A 12,488-nucleotide genomic window follows, 5' to 3' on the forward strand; every position below is an offset into this window, starting at 1 on the left:
GCGTCACACATACCTAGGCCTTGTCTCACAACACAAATACAGGCCACATTTTGTGTATGAATGGTGTTCTGTGTAGAATGTGGGTACATACCTCTGAGTTGTTTGACTCTTTGGTCGCTGTTGTCCTTCATAGGCACCGTCCGCTGGGACTTGTGAGGAGATGGCGGCATACTGCTGGTGGACCTGTCGACAATGGAGGAAAGAAGTTTGATCATCACCTACAGGTTTGACCGTGCCACAATCCAGGAACTGTGTACCCAGTTGGAGCCTGACCTGATGTCAGCAATCCACCATCCCACAGGAATCCCCCCTCAAGTGCAGGTGCTATCAGTGCTCCATTTCCTTGCAAGTGGGTCATTTCAAACAACAGTGGCCATGGCATCAGGGATGCCCCAGCCTATGTTTTCCAACGTGTTGTCCAGAGTGTTGTCTGCCCTTCTGAAACACATGCGGAGCTATATCGTTTTCCCTCAGGTGGAGGACTTGCCTACAGTGAAAGGTGACTTCTATGCCATGGGACATATTCCCAACATCATAGGTGCCATTGATGGGACACATGTAGCTTTGGTCCCCCCCACAGGAGTGAACAGGTGTACAGGAACCGGAAGAGTTATCATTCCATGAATGTACAGATGGTATGTTTGGCAGACCAGTACATCTCCCAGGTAAATGCTATGTTCCCTGGCTCTGTGCATGATGCCTACATCCTGCGGAATAGCAGCATCCCTTATGTGATGGGTCAACTCCAGAGGCAGCGGGTGTGGCTATTAGGGGACTCTGGTTACCCCAACCTGTCATGGCTACTGACCCCAGTGAGGAATCCCAGGACCAGGGCAGAGGAACGCTACAATGAGGCCCATGGGAGGACTAGGAGGGTGATCGAACGCACCTTCGGCCTCCTGAAGGCCAGGTTCAGGTGCCTCCATATGACAGGTGGTTCCCTATTCTACTCACCAAAGAAGGTGTGCCAGATCATCGTGGCCTGCTGTATGCTTCACAACTTGGCTTTGCGACGACAGGTGCCTTTTCTGCAGGAGGATGGTCCAGATGGCGGTGTTGTGGCAGCTGTGGAGCCTGTGGACAGTGATGAGGAGGAAGCAGAGGAAGAAGACATTGACAACAGGGACTCAGTTATCCAGAAATATGTCCAATGACACACAGGTGAGAAAACATTCCTGCCTACTACAAGTACTTTAACACTTCTACCTCTATCCTGTCTGTCGATTTCAACCAGTGTATGGTCACTGAGTTGTCATTTTCCCTTACGGTTTCACAGGTGTGGTTTCCAACGTGTGTCATCTGCTTAGATTCCTCACGGACTTGAGATGTGTGACATAGGTATGTTGACATTACATTTGAAAAAGCATTTTGTCACTGTCATTGCTAATACACAATTTCGAAATCACAGACTGACTCCAGATTGGTGAGGGGGAGATGGTGGAGGAATGTCCATGGCAGAGTCCAGTCTATTAGTCTCACAGGTGCATTGCCCATATGGGCATAGGAAGTGGAGCTGGGGCAGTTCCAATATAGACAGGGATACAAAGTGGGACAGTGGTTTGACAATCAGGGTGGTCTCATTTCTTGGCGGGGGTCTTGGCATCGTGCTGTGTCTTGTTCCTGGATCTCAGGGACCGCTTGCGGGTGGTTCTCCATCTGCAGGGGGTGGGGTGCTGGTGTGGTGGTCCTGTGGCGGTGCCTCCTGTCCACTAGCGCCGGCGAAGGTGGTGGGCAGTTCATCATCCATGCTAGTGTCAGGGGCCCCTTGTAGTGCCACAGTGTCCCTCCTGGTGTTGAGTACTTCCTTCAGCACCCCTACGATGGTGGCCAGGGCAGAGCTGATGGTTCTGAGTTCCTCCCTGAACCCCAAATACTGTTCCTCCTGCATGCGCTGGGTCTCCTGAAACTTGGCCAGGACCGTTGCCATCGTCTCCTGGGAGTGGTGGTAGGCTCCCATGATGGAGGAGAGGGCCTCGTGGAGAGTGGGTTCCCTTGGCCTGTCCGCCCCCGTCGCACGGCAGCCTTCCCAGTTCCCCTGTGTTCCTGTGCCTCCGTCCCCTGGACCGTGTGCCCACTGCCACTGCCCCCAGGTCTGTGTTGTTGTTGGGGTGGTGGGTTATCCTGGGTTCCCTGTAGTGGTGGACACACAGCTGATTGACGTGTCCTGGGCACGGAGTTATGGGCCCGCTGGGTGGGTGCTGTGCTGGTGTTACCAGAGGGTGGAAGGTCTGTGGTGGGCTGTGCCTGTGTGAGGGGAACCGACTGTCCCGAGGCCCACAATGGTCCGGGCTGGTCATCTGGATCCAGTTGGACAGAGCTGCTGTCATCACTGTGGGCCTCTTCTGTGGGTGGGGTGGAGATGTCTGGACCCTCCTGTCTGGTGACGTTGGGTGGTGGTCCTGCAGGGGTGTAAAAGCATGATTATTGCATCTGTGTGTGTCATGGTGTGCAATGGGTGGGTGACCGTGTACCCCAGTGCTAGCATTCCTGTTTGGGGGCTTGTGTGATGATGGTTGAGGGGGGTGTTATGGGTATGTGCTGTGGGCATGCTTTAGTGATGGGTGTCCATGCTTTGTTGTGTCATGCAGGGCTTGGTGTTGGGATGTGTGGTTTGTGTTATTAGTACATTTGTGAGGAGTTGGAGTGATAGGGGAGGGGGCGAGGGTGGGGGTCTGTGATAGCATGCAGGTAGGGTGGGGGATATGATAGTTAAAGGTTTGACTTACCAGAGTCCATTCCTCCACCGACTCCTGCGAGGCCCTCAGGATGCAGAATCGCCAAGACCTGCTCCTCCCATGTTGTTAGGTGTGGGGGAGGAGGTGGAGGTCCGCCGCCAGTTCGCTGTACCGCCAGGTGGTGTCTTGAGACCACGGAACGCACCATCCCCCATAGGTCGTTCCACCTCTTCCTGAAGTCGTCCCAATTTCTTGGGTGCTGTCCCACTGCGTTGACCCTGTCACGTGACCAAGGCTGCTGTGTCAGTCGAAACGCGTTGTGTAGATTAAACTGATCTTTTTTTGTTCCTGAAATCCGAGTGTGCGAGTATTATATTTATCTTTTCTTTGCTTAACTAATTACCGGCTTGCTCGTGCCGGTACTCGCACCACCCCTTTGGGCTGATTGAGATCATACTTCGAGTATTTTTGTAGTCATATATATATATATATATATTTTTTTTTTTTATATATATATATATTTATATATATCTCAGTCGTCTCCCCCCGTTGAGGAAATCTCAACCCTTGGCCTAGAAGAAAGCATCCTCTCCCTATACCAAGGAACTTAATGAATTACAAAGAATATATTGATGCCAGGATGCCAGGAATGCAGATGGAAATCAAAATTCTGTGGAAAGATAGAAGCTTAGGTCTGTGCTTAGGGATTACAAATTGGCGATGAATAAAGCCAAAACAGAGTTTTACACACGGAAAATCAAGGAAGCGGAAAATGCCCCCAGAGAACTCTTTAGAGTGGTCCGCTCTCTCACTGCTCCGACCGTCTTTCTGGAATTGAAAAACTCTCAAGCTTTTGTAACAAGATTTCAGACTTTTTTCAAAACAAAAACAAAGTCATCTAAATCCATGCTAACTTCATTCAGCATCCTGAGGTGCTGGATCTTTACGAGCAGAGAAATGATTTTGAAAGCTATAAGGCCCCTACTCTCACCAATTTTCAGCCTTTGCAGATAGAGAAGATTAAATAATTGCTGGGGAGAGTTAAGTCCGGATCCCCCAGCGATCCTTGTCCTCACCACATACTAAAGGGTAGATTTGGGCACATATTTATGCTTGGTTTGTGCTGAATTAGTGTCATTTTTTTTTTTACGCCAATTCAGCACAAACCTAACTCCATATTTATACTTTGGCGCTAGACACGTCTAGCGCCAAAGTAATGGAGTTTACGTCGTTTTCTGGAGGGGAAAGCCTACCTTGCGTCACTGAGATGCAAGGTAGGCATTCCAGTCCAGAAAAGGACGATATGCCCTTTGTGCCATATTTGTCCCCTTGTGCTAAGATCCAGCACGGGGGCCTTAAATAATGGCAATAAACTTGCTTAGCGCCATTATTTAACACCTGGGTCTGGGCAGGCTCCATGGTCGGAGAGCATGGAAATTGCCCACAGGTGCCCTTCCCTGTCCCCAGGGACACCCCCACCTACCCCCCCCCACACCAGGAGGTCACCTAAGGATGGGGAACCCATTGCAGGTAAGTCTGGGTGAGTATTTTCTTTTTTTTTTCAAACACCGCTCGGGAGCCTTTACTTGGGGCCCCCTGCACGGCGCTGGCCCCAATTGCCATGCCCAGAGGTCATTCATCCCCTGGGCATTGCCAATGGGGTGGTGGGCATGGCTCCTGTGCTTACTAAGACAGGAGCTATGTCCATAGGCTTGTGAGTCAGAAAATGGCACTACACTGCTTAGGGGCATTTTTTTTGCTTCTAAACAGTGTAGCGTCATAATTTGGCGCACAAGCCCCGTTTCCCCCTATGCCTACCCGGCTCTTTACAACACCAACAAGGCCTTAGAGCCGGCTAGCTCCATTCCATAAATATGGTGCCCGGCCGGCGTCATGGAATGGCGCTAGCCCGTGCTATACTTTTTGACGCGAACCTCGCTAACGCAGGTTTGCATCAAAAAGTATAAATCTGCCCTTTGGTATCTGCAGCACTTGAACCAGTTTATGAGGAGGTACTGAATAATGGTGTGCTTTCACCCACCTGGAAGGAGGCAATTGTTATTCCTCTGAAAAAGAAACCAGGAGGTGCCCCTAATGATCTCAAGAATCTCAGCCCCATAGCCTTGTTGCCCATCCAGGCAAAAAAATATAAAAAGCACCTCAATATGGAATTGGCTCAATTTTTATAGGATACAGGCTGCTAGATCCCTCTCGGCATGGTTTTAGGAAAGCGCATAGCAAATAATCCGTCCTTATCATCACCTCAGACTCTATCCGCAGACTGGTTGATAACATGGATGGAGCTAGATTAGAGCTATTAGATTTGTCTTCTGCGTTTAATACCATTTCGCCGCAACTGATGGTACAGCGCCTTCACCAAGCGGGAGTTAGAGAGAAAGCCTTGGATGTCCTGAAGTCTCTTCTATGTGAGAGATCCACCATAGGGAGCTGCAGAAACTTTAGAGCTGCCCTGTTCCAACTTCCCTGTGGGGTTCTCCAAGGCTCCTCTCTTAGTCCCACTTTGTTTACCCTTTATGTGGACCTGCTGGCCAGACTTATCCGCTCCTTTGACTTTTTGGTGGCTTCCTACGCTGATGACACTCAGCTCATTATTCCTGTCAACAAGAACGAGGTGGAGGTAGCCGACAGATTTCATCACTGCATGAGCAAGATTAATAAATGAATGGGCCATAACTGGCTCAAAATGAATGGAGATAAAATGGAATTTGTTTTTTCCGGCTCCAACAGTAATCTGTGGAGCTCCCGTTGGTGGCCGCAATCTTGCAGAGACCTGCCAGTTCCTATAGCATCGACTAGAAACGTTGGGATCATGTTCGACAATGCCTTATCATTCGAGCATCAGGTAAATCTGACTACTAAGGCTTGTTATTGGATTTTTAAAACCTCTAAGAAATTTTTTACTTCTCTTCAGAAGGAACTTAGAATTTTGGTGTTCCAAGTTTTAGTGATTTCTAAACTAGACTACTGTAATGCTCTGATGCTGAACATCAACAAAGGTTCTCCATACAAATTACAATTTAATCAGAACACCACTGCCCACTTAGTACTGGACCTTGCATGCTCAACTTCGGCCTGCGGCAGCTTTGACCATTGCACTGGTTACCTGTTGAGAGGCGCATTACGTTTAAGGCCCTCTGTCTTACTCATAAGGCACTTCACTTCGAAGGTTCAGAGTACCTCTGTTCCTCTATACAATGGTACGTGCCCAGTTGACAGCTTAGATCATCTGGTCTCCACCTGATCTCTGTCCCCCGCAGCTGCAAGCCTAAGTGCGGTGACAAAGCTTCTACAGTGGCAGTTGCCAAACGCTGGAATACTCTCCCACTTTCTACTAGGAAGGACAACACCTTTATATCTTTTAGGAAGCAGTTAAAGATTTGGCTTATCCTAATTAACTATCTATCTTTCTAGGTAGTTGACTGCTTCCCATTTTTACTTCTCTCACTTCTTACCACTTAGCGCTTCAATGCCACGGCTGGAATGCGCTGTACAAATACTAATACATACTTACATATATACATATATATACATATATGTTCAATGACATATTTCTACATAATATTGAATAGTAGTGGAACATCATATTAAATGTATATATTAAAACATTTAACATTTGCTACTTTAAACTCTATTTTACTAAAACAACAATATTTGTCTCTATTTTGGACCATATTAGTGACAACGCAATTTTTTCTGATAATGTTTGTACTTGCCATTATAAGTATAGTAGCACAATATTTTGTGGTAAGCAATATTTTTGACACAATATTTTTGTCAACGATATTGTTTACCATGATATTGTGTCAGTGATCCACTCCAGGGACACAACAAGTTACATTAAACCTTTTCCTGTAACTACCCAGCTGATCAGTGGCATCTGTACCTGGATTGAACCTGTGTTGGCTTCTGTCTAATACCCTGTAGGTCTCTAAGTGCCTCCCCTGAGGTCCAGTGGGTTACAGAAGTGTTGTCCTGTGGTGGAGTGATACCTGAAAGATGAAAGTCAGAAAATAAAATCTTTGACCAGGACAAACCTGCTTTGAGTATCTGACCTGCACTCTATCTTGATGTTCATTAAATTGTGACTAGGTTCCACTGTACTCTGACCATTGACTTTATGCTTCTTGAAGCTATTCATATTTAAAACTTTTAAAAATCATATCTCATGTTCCTCTTTTTGAATTTGTGTAATATTGGTGTCATTTTGTTTAATAAATCTTACTCTATTTTTCTAATTTGGTTTTGGGGATGTTATTGTTTTGCATTTCTAATTTATTACTGATTGGAACTGCATAAATACTTTTGACATTACCATAAGTTGAGCTGTCTCCTCTGTGCCATAGATACTAGGGGGGTTGTGCTCAGGTTAATGTAGTGCCTTTGAGGGTTCACCTTGAAAAAGGCTGTGATTATTCTTTGAGATGGGTAGTAACCCTCCCCAAATAATAATCCCATTTCTTACAGACAGAATCTATGCCCGCATGGAGATCCAGCAGAGGTTTGTCAGTCACGTCACAAGGCATGAATGTAATTCTGGTAGGCATGAGACATGAATGTAATCTTGGTAGGCAATTTATCCATCATTATTGATACAACAAAAGGCAGAGTGGTGCTCCACATGGGACAAACAGTAGCCATATATTAGGAGTGGTGGAGTGGCTGAAGGAGGTGGCCTCACCACACCTGAAATTAGGGACTACATGTTTTACTCAGAATCCCAACAGACATATTCTAGACTAGGTTACTTCCTGGGTACCCCAAGACACTTGTCAGGACAGAGGCAATAGAGATAATGGGTTCAGCTCAGTCAGAACATAGTGTGATATTAATGATGCTGATTGATCCCATGATGCATAGTTCCTGTAGTAGTTGGAGATTGAACATTATCAAAAACAGACCCCTCAAAGCTGAAATCCAAGGAATGATCCAACTTTCATACAAAAAACCAAGAAAACAGACATTATCATCGACATAGTGTGGACACATTCAATGTGAGAGTGAGAGAAGAGACCTGGGCGCAACAACATACAAAATATTTGGGGATTAACATTCCATGGCTGATAGAAATCACTGCTCAGAACTATACAGATCTTACACCAGAAAGAATTACAGTCCTGACAAAAGAGGGGAACAACATGGATGGGTAGAACGGCAGCTGTTAAAATGACTCTCCTGCCCAGAATTCTGCATGTAACGCCAACTCTCCCATTATAACTCCCTAAAAAGTGATTGACAAACTGCAAAAACTACTTGAGGCTTCATATGGAAGCCTTGTATGGCATAGAAATATGCTGATTTATCACCTGAACTGGGGGCCTGGGCATCCTAATTAATTACTACCTATAGGCCCAAATATGGCTCACTATACATTGGAATTAGGAAACAATCTAAAAAATATTGGTGCCTAACAGATCAACACTCAGTGGGAAGAAATATTTAGAATGTGACCTGAATTCATAAGAAACATGGATCACAAGATATTATCCGCTGTGACCAGAGCCACGTTGAACTCTTGGGACAAAATAGAAGTAGCAAAAGGTCTCACCATTGACTCCTACTATTGGCAGCCCAGATTTTACACAGTTCTTACCAGAGAAAGCATTAATGGACTCTCAAAATGCAGGTTGCCAGGAAAAGAGACTTTTATAATCACAAAAGGGGACAATCTTTTGAACAGATCAAAGAAATAGTATGGCAGCACAGAAAAGAAAAACTTGTGGCAGCTTCGTGGAAGACACTGTGCTACACAGGCTGCCTATAAACCACAGGCACGGTTGACCGATAATAGCTTCTGAGGAATGCATAATCACAAAGAAATATAGCAAAAGGTTGCTTTCAGAAATCTACAGATTTCTCACACACAATAGATAACTAGAGAAATACCTGTCCGGCACAAAGGAAGTAAGAAGAGGAATATGCGCACTTACTGTCAAGGGATGTGCTAGTGTATTCTATAGAACACACGTATCATCCACAAGTGCATCAGGTATAGAAGGGATGGTCAAAGCAATGTTGTCCAGGTGTTATATCCCAACACAAATCCATACCTGGAACATTTCAAAATCTGCTGAATTTTGGAAGTACCGTGGTAGTTCTGCCACCTTTCTGTTTTTATTATCGCACAGCCTGAAGTTAAAAAATGCTAACAGACTATGGGCCTGATTCAGATCTTCTTGTTGTTACTGCCAAACTGCATCAACGGTAGACCCGAGAAGACCCCAAGTCGACTGTGTTCCACCCGCCGTATTTAGATTTTACAGCTCTGCAACCAGAGGACTGGCAATGGATTGCTAACAGAGAGAGACGGCAGCGGGACCCAATGGACTTCGTACAATGGCAGCGGCTTTGGAATAGAAGTAAGTAACACACACGCACTGTCCTTTAGACAAAGGTGTCCCCCTGCACTGCATACTACACAACACACCACATACACACCATTACAATTCCAACACAACCCTTAAATGCTGAAAACACACATTGACATACATCCATGATACATATACACATACCATTGACACTGCACCCATACACGACACAAGCACAACTACCAACACAACTAGACACTCATCTACACAAACACACTCACACACAAGCACAACTACACACATCACAACAATGTCCGTCACACAACAACCACACTCACCTGAATATGTCACACTTCACCATAACATACATCGATCTCACATGCAAGTGACACATACACAGACACCAATACATCACCCATTGCAACTCCCTCCTCCCAATCGGCTAATCCACACACACACACACATACACATACTGACTCACACACACACACAACTCTCAGCACAACATGACAAGTACAGGTCCCCTTGCAATATTCATACATGGACACAGTTGGTGAGGCGTGAATGTACCGTCATTGTGGTGCCAGCATTCATTTGCCAATGAATACTGGCACCATAATGACAATTGTGTATGTGTGTGATATGTGTCATGTACCAATATGCCCCCAAATGCATGTCACAGTGATTTAAAAAAATGATTGTGACATGTATATGCATGCAGTGGTCCAACCTCCCATGCAGCACCCACCTAAGGTACGTTTGCAATGTGCCGTCCATACCTTTGTGTCTAACTACAGGTGGCGTTGTGTTTTCTCTGTGGGTTGGTGGCAGCAATGACAGCAGGTGTTGTCCAGTTGTGTCCAGAAGAAGATGGGGGAGGAATGGGTAAAAAACTGAGTTTTTACCCCTTTCCTTCCCCAATCCACCAACTCAGACATGGAGGTCGGACAGCCGTTTTTTCTTGGTGGTAAGGCACATCCAAATCTGCGTGGTGGGAAGGATGGCTGGGATCCCGCCAGCATCCACTTTTCCCTTTTAAGCCATCGATGCATGTTCTGCCTTCCTACATATCTCCTATCGGAGCTTACAGAACCTCTCTGGAATGCACTTTTGAGTTCAAAGAAGACCTTTATTGTTGTTAATTCTTCCCCACCCACAAGTTCTTGAGAGACAAATTAGTAGATTTCAAGCACACGTAGTCGCAGCAATGAAAGCAAAATATATCACAGTACTTCTCAGTTGCAATGTACACAGCAAATATATGTATGATTATAGTATAGCAAAGCATAAAAGTCAAAATTCATCACCGTATGGGCAAGTAGGGCCTATCTTCAGCTTCATCTTTCTGGGGTCTGCAAGTTGATGACTCCGGTCAACTGCGAGAAAGAGATTATCTACCCAAACGGGAGACTGGCAACTGACGTCTAGCTCCAGCCTGAAGTCAAGCAGATTCGGATCTAACTCACTGTAGCCCAGAACCATCCTTAAAAGCAAACTCAGTGTGAGATTTGAACGGCCTTGGAGAATGGCCAGTTCTCCGAGCCATTCCAGTCTCAGACTGGATTGCGAGGTAAACACAAAATCTACGTGCTCTTATCAGCTAAGGTCTGGTGTGAAGAAAACAGCTTGGTTCATCTTTTGGAAAAACACAGCTTGGAAAAACACAGACATCTAATGTCTCAACTGCAGTGTCTAACTCCATGTCAAAGCCAATAGGCAGCTAACCCAAATATCAAATGTAATGTCTAATGTCATGTCAAAGCCAATAGGCAGCTGAAATGAATACAAAATGTAATGTCTAATATCATGTCAAAGCCAATAGGCAGCTGAACTGAATACAAAATGTAATGTCTAATGCCATGTCAAAGCCAATAGGCAGCTGAGCTGAATACAAAATGTAATGGCTAATGCCATGTCAAAGCCAATAGGCGGCTAAGCTGAATACAGAAAGTAATGGCTAATGCCATGTCAAAGCCAATAGGCAGCTAAACTGAATACAGCATGTCAAAGCCAATAAGCAGAATACAGAATGTAATGGCTAATGCCATGTCAAAGCCAATAGGCAGCTAAACTGAACAAAACATATAGGGGGTCATTACAACCTCAGCGGTCTTTTAAAAAGACCGCCGAGTCTGCGGGAGCCAGAATACCGCCATTGCCGGCGGTATTCCTGGCTCCCTATTATGACTTTTCCGCTGGGCCAGCGGACGGTAACAGTGTTACCGTCCGTTGGCCCAGCGGAAAAGTCACATCAACATTGCTGCCGGCTCGTAATAGAGCTGGCGGCAATGCTGATGTGCAGCGGGTGCAGTAGCACCCGTCGCGCATTTCACTGCCCGAAATTCGGGCAGTGAAATGCGCGATGGGGCCATGCCTGGGGGCCCCTGCACTGCCCATGCCAAGTGCATGGGCAGTGCAGGGGCCCCCAGGGGCACCCCAAGTCCCCTTACCGCCAGCCTTTCCATGGCGGTGTTTACCGCCGCAGAAGCCTGGCGGTATAGTGGAGGGGCCGGCGGTATGGCCGTGGCTATTGCGCCACGGTCATAATAGCTGGTGGAACACCGCCAGCCTGTTGGCGGTGTTACCGCCAACTTACTGCCGGCCACCAGGGTTGTAATGACCCCCATAATGTGCTACTGGTGAACATTAAGCAACTAATATGCGCAGTGGTGAAACACAAAGGGGGTGATACCATGTTTGGCTGGCGGCGGGCGCCGCCAGCCAAACGGGAACCGCCAGAATACTGCTGCGCGGTCATAAGACCGCCGCGGTTATTCTGAGTTTCCCGCTGGGCAGGCGGGCGACCGCCAGAAGGCCGCCCGCCCGCCCAGCGGGAAACCCCTTCCCACAAGGATGCCGGCTCCGAATGGAGCCGGTGGAGTGGGAAGGGTGCGACGGGTGCAGTTGCACCCGTCGCGATTTTCAGTGTCTGCTATGCAGACACTGAAAATCTTAGTGGGGCCCTGTTATGGGGCCCCTGCAGTGCCCATGCCATTGGCATGGGCACTGCAGGGGCCCCCAGGGGCCCCACGACACCCATTACCGCCAGCCAGCCAGAACCAGGCTGGCGGTAAGGGGGTCGGAATCCCCATGGCGGCGCTGCCTGCAGCGCCGCCATGGAGGATTCCCCAGGGCAGCGGGAAACCGGCGGGACACCGACGGTTTCCCGTTTCCCGTTTCCCGTTTCTGACCGCGGCTGTACCGCCGCGGTCAGAATGCCCATTGGAGCACCGCCAGCCTGTTGGCGGTGCTCCCGTCATTTTATCCCTGGCGGTCGTCGACCGCCAGGGTTAGAATGACCCCCAAAGTCATTGGTCAAACACAATTAATAGCATCACAATGCAGGTGGTATTTCGTGGCTGAGACTGCGGTTCAAATACGTCCTTTGTCCATGGGACTGCCAACATCTAAATGCAGCAGGTGGACCATCACGGTGGCGGACAGGTTTTCAGTTGAATAGTCAATGGTGGGGCCGTTACCAACAACA

The sequence above is a fragment of the Pleurodeles waltl genome, chromosome 1_2 (assembly GCF_031143425.1).
Source record: "Pleurodeles waltl isolate 20211129_DDA chromosome 1_2, aPleWal1.hap1.20221129, whole genome shotgun sequence".
In the NCBI taxonomy this organism is placed as follows: Eukaryota; Metazoa; Chordata; class Amphibia; order Caudata; family Salamandridae; genus Pleurodeles; species Pleurodeles waltl.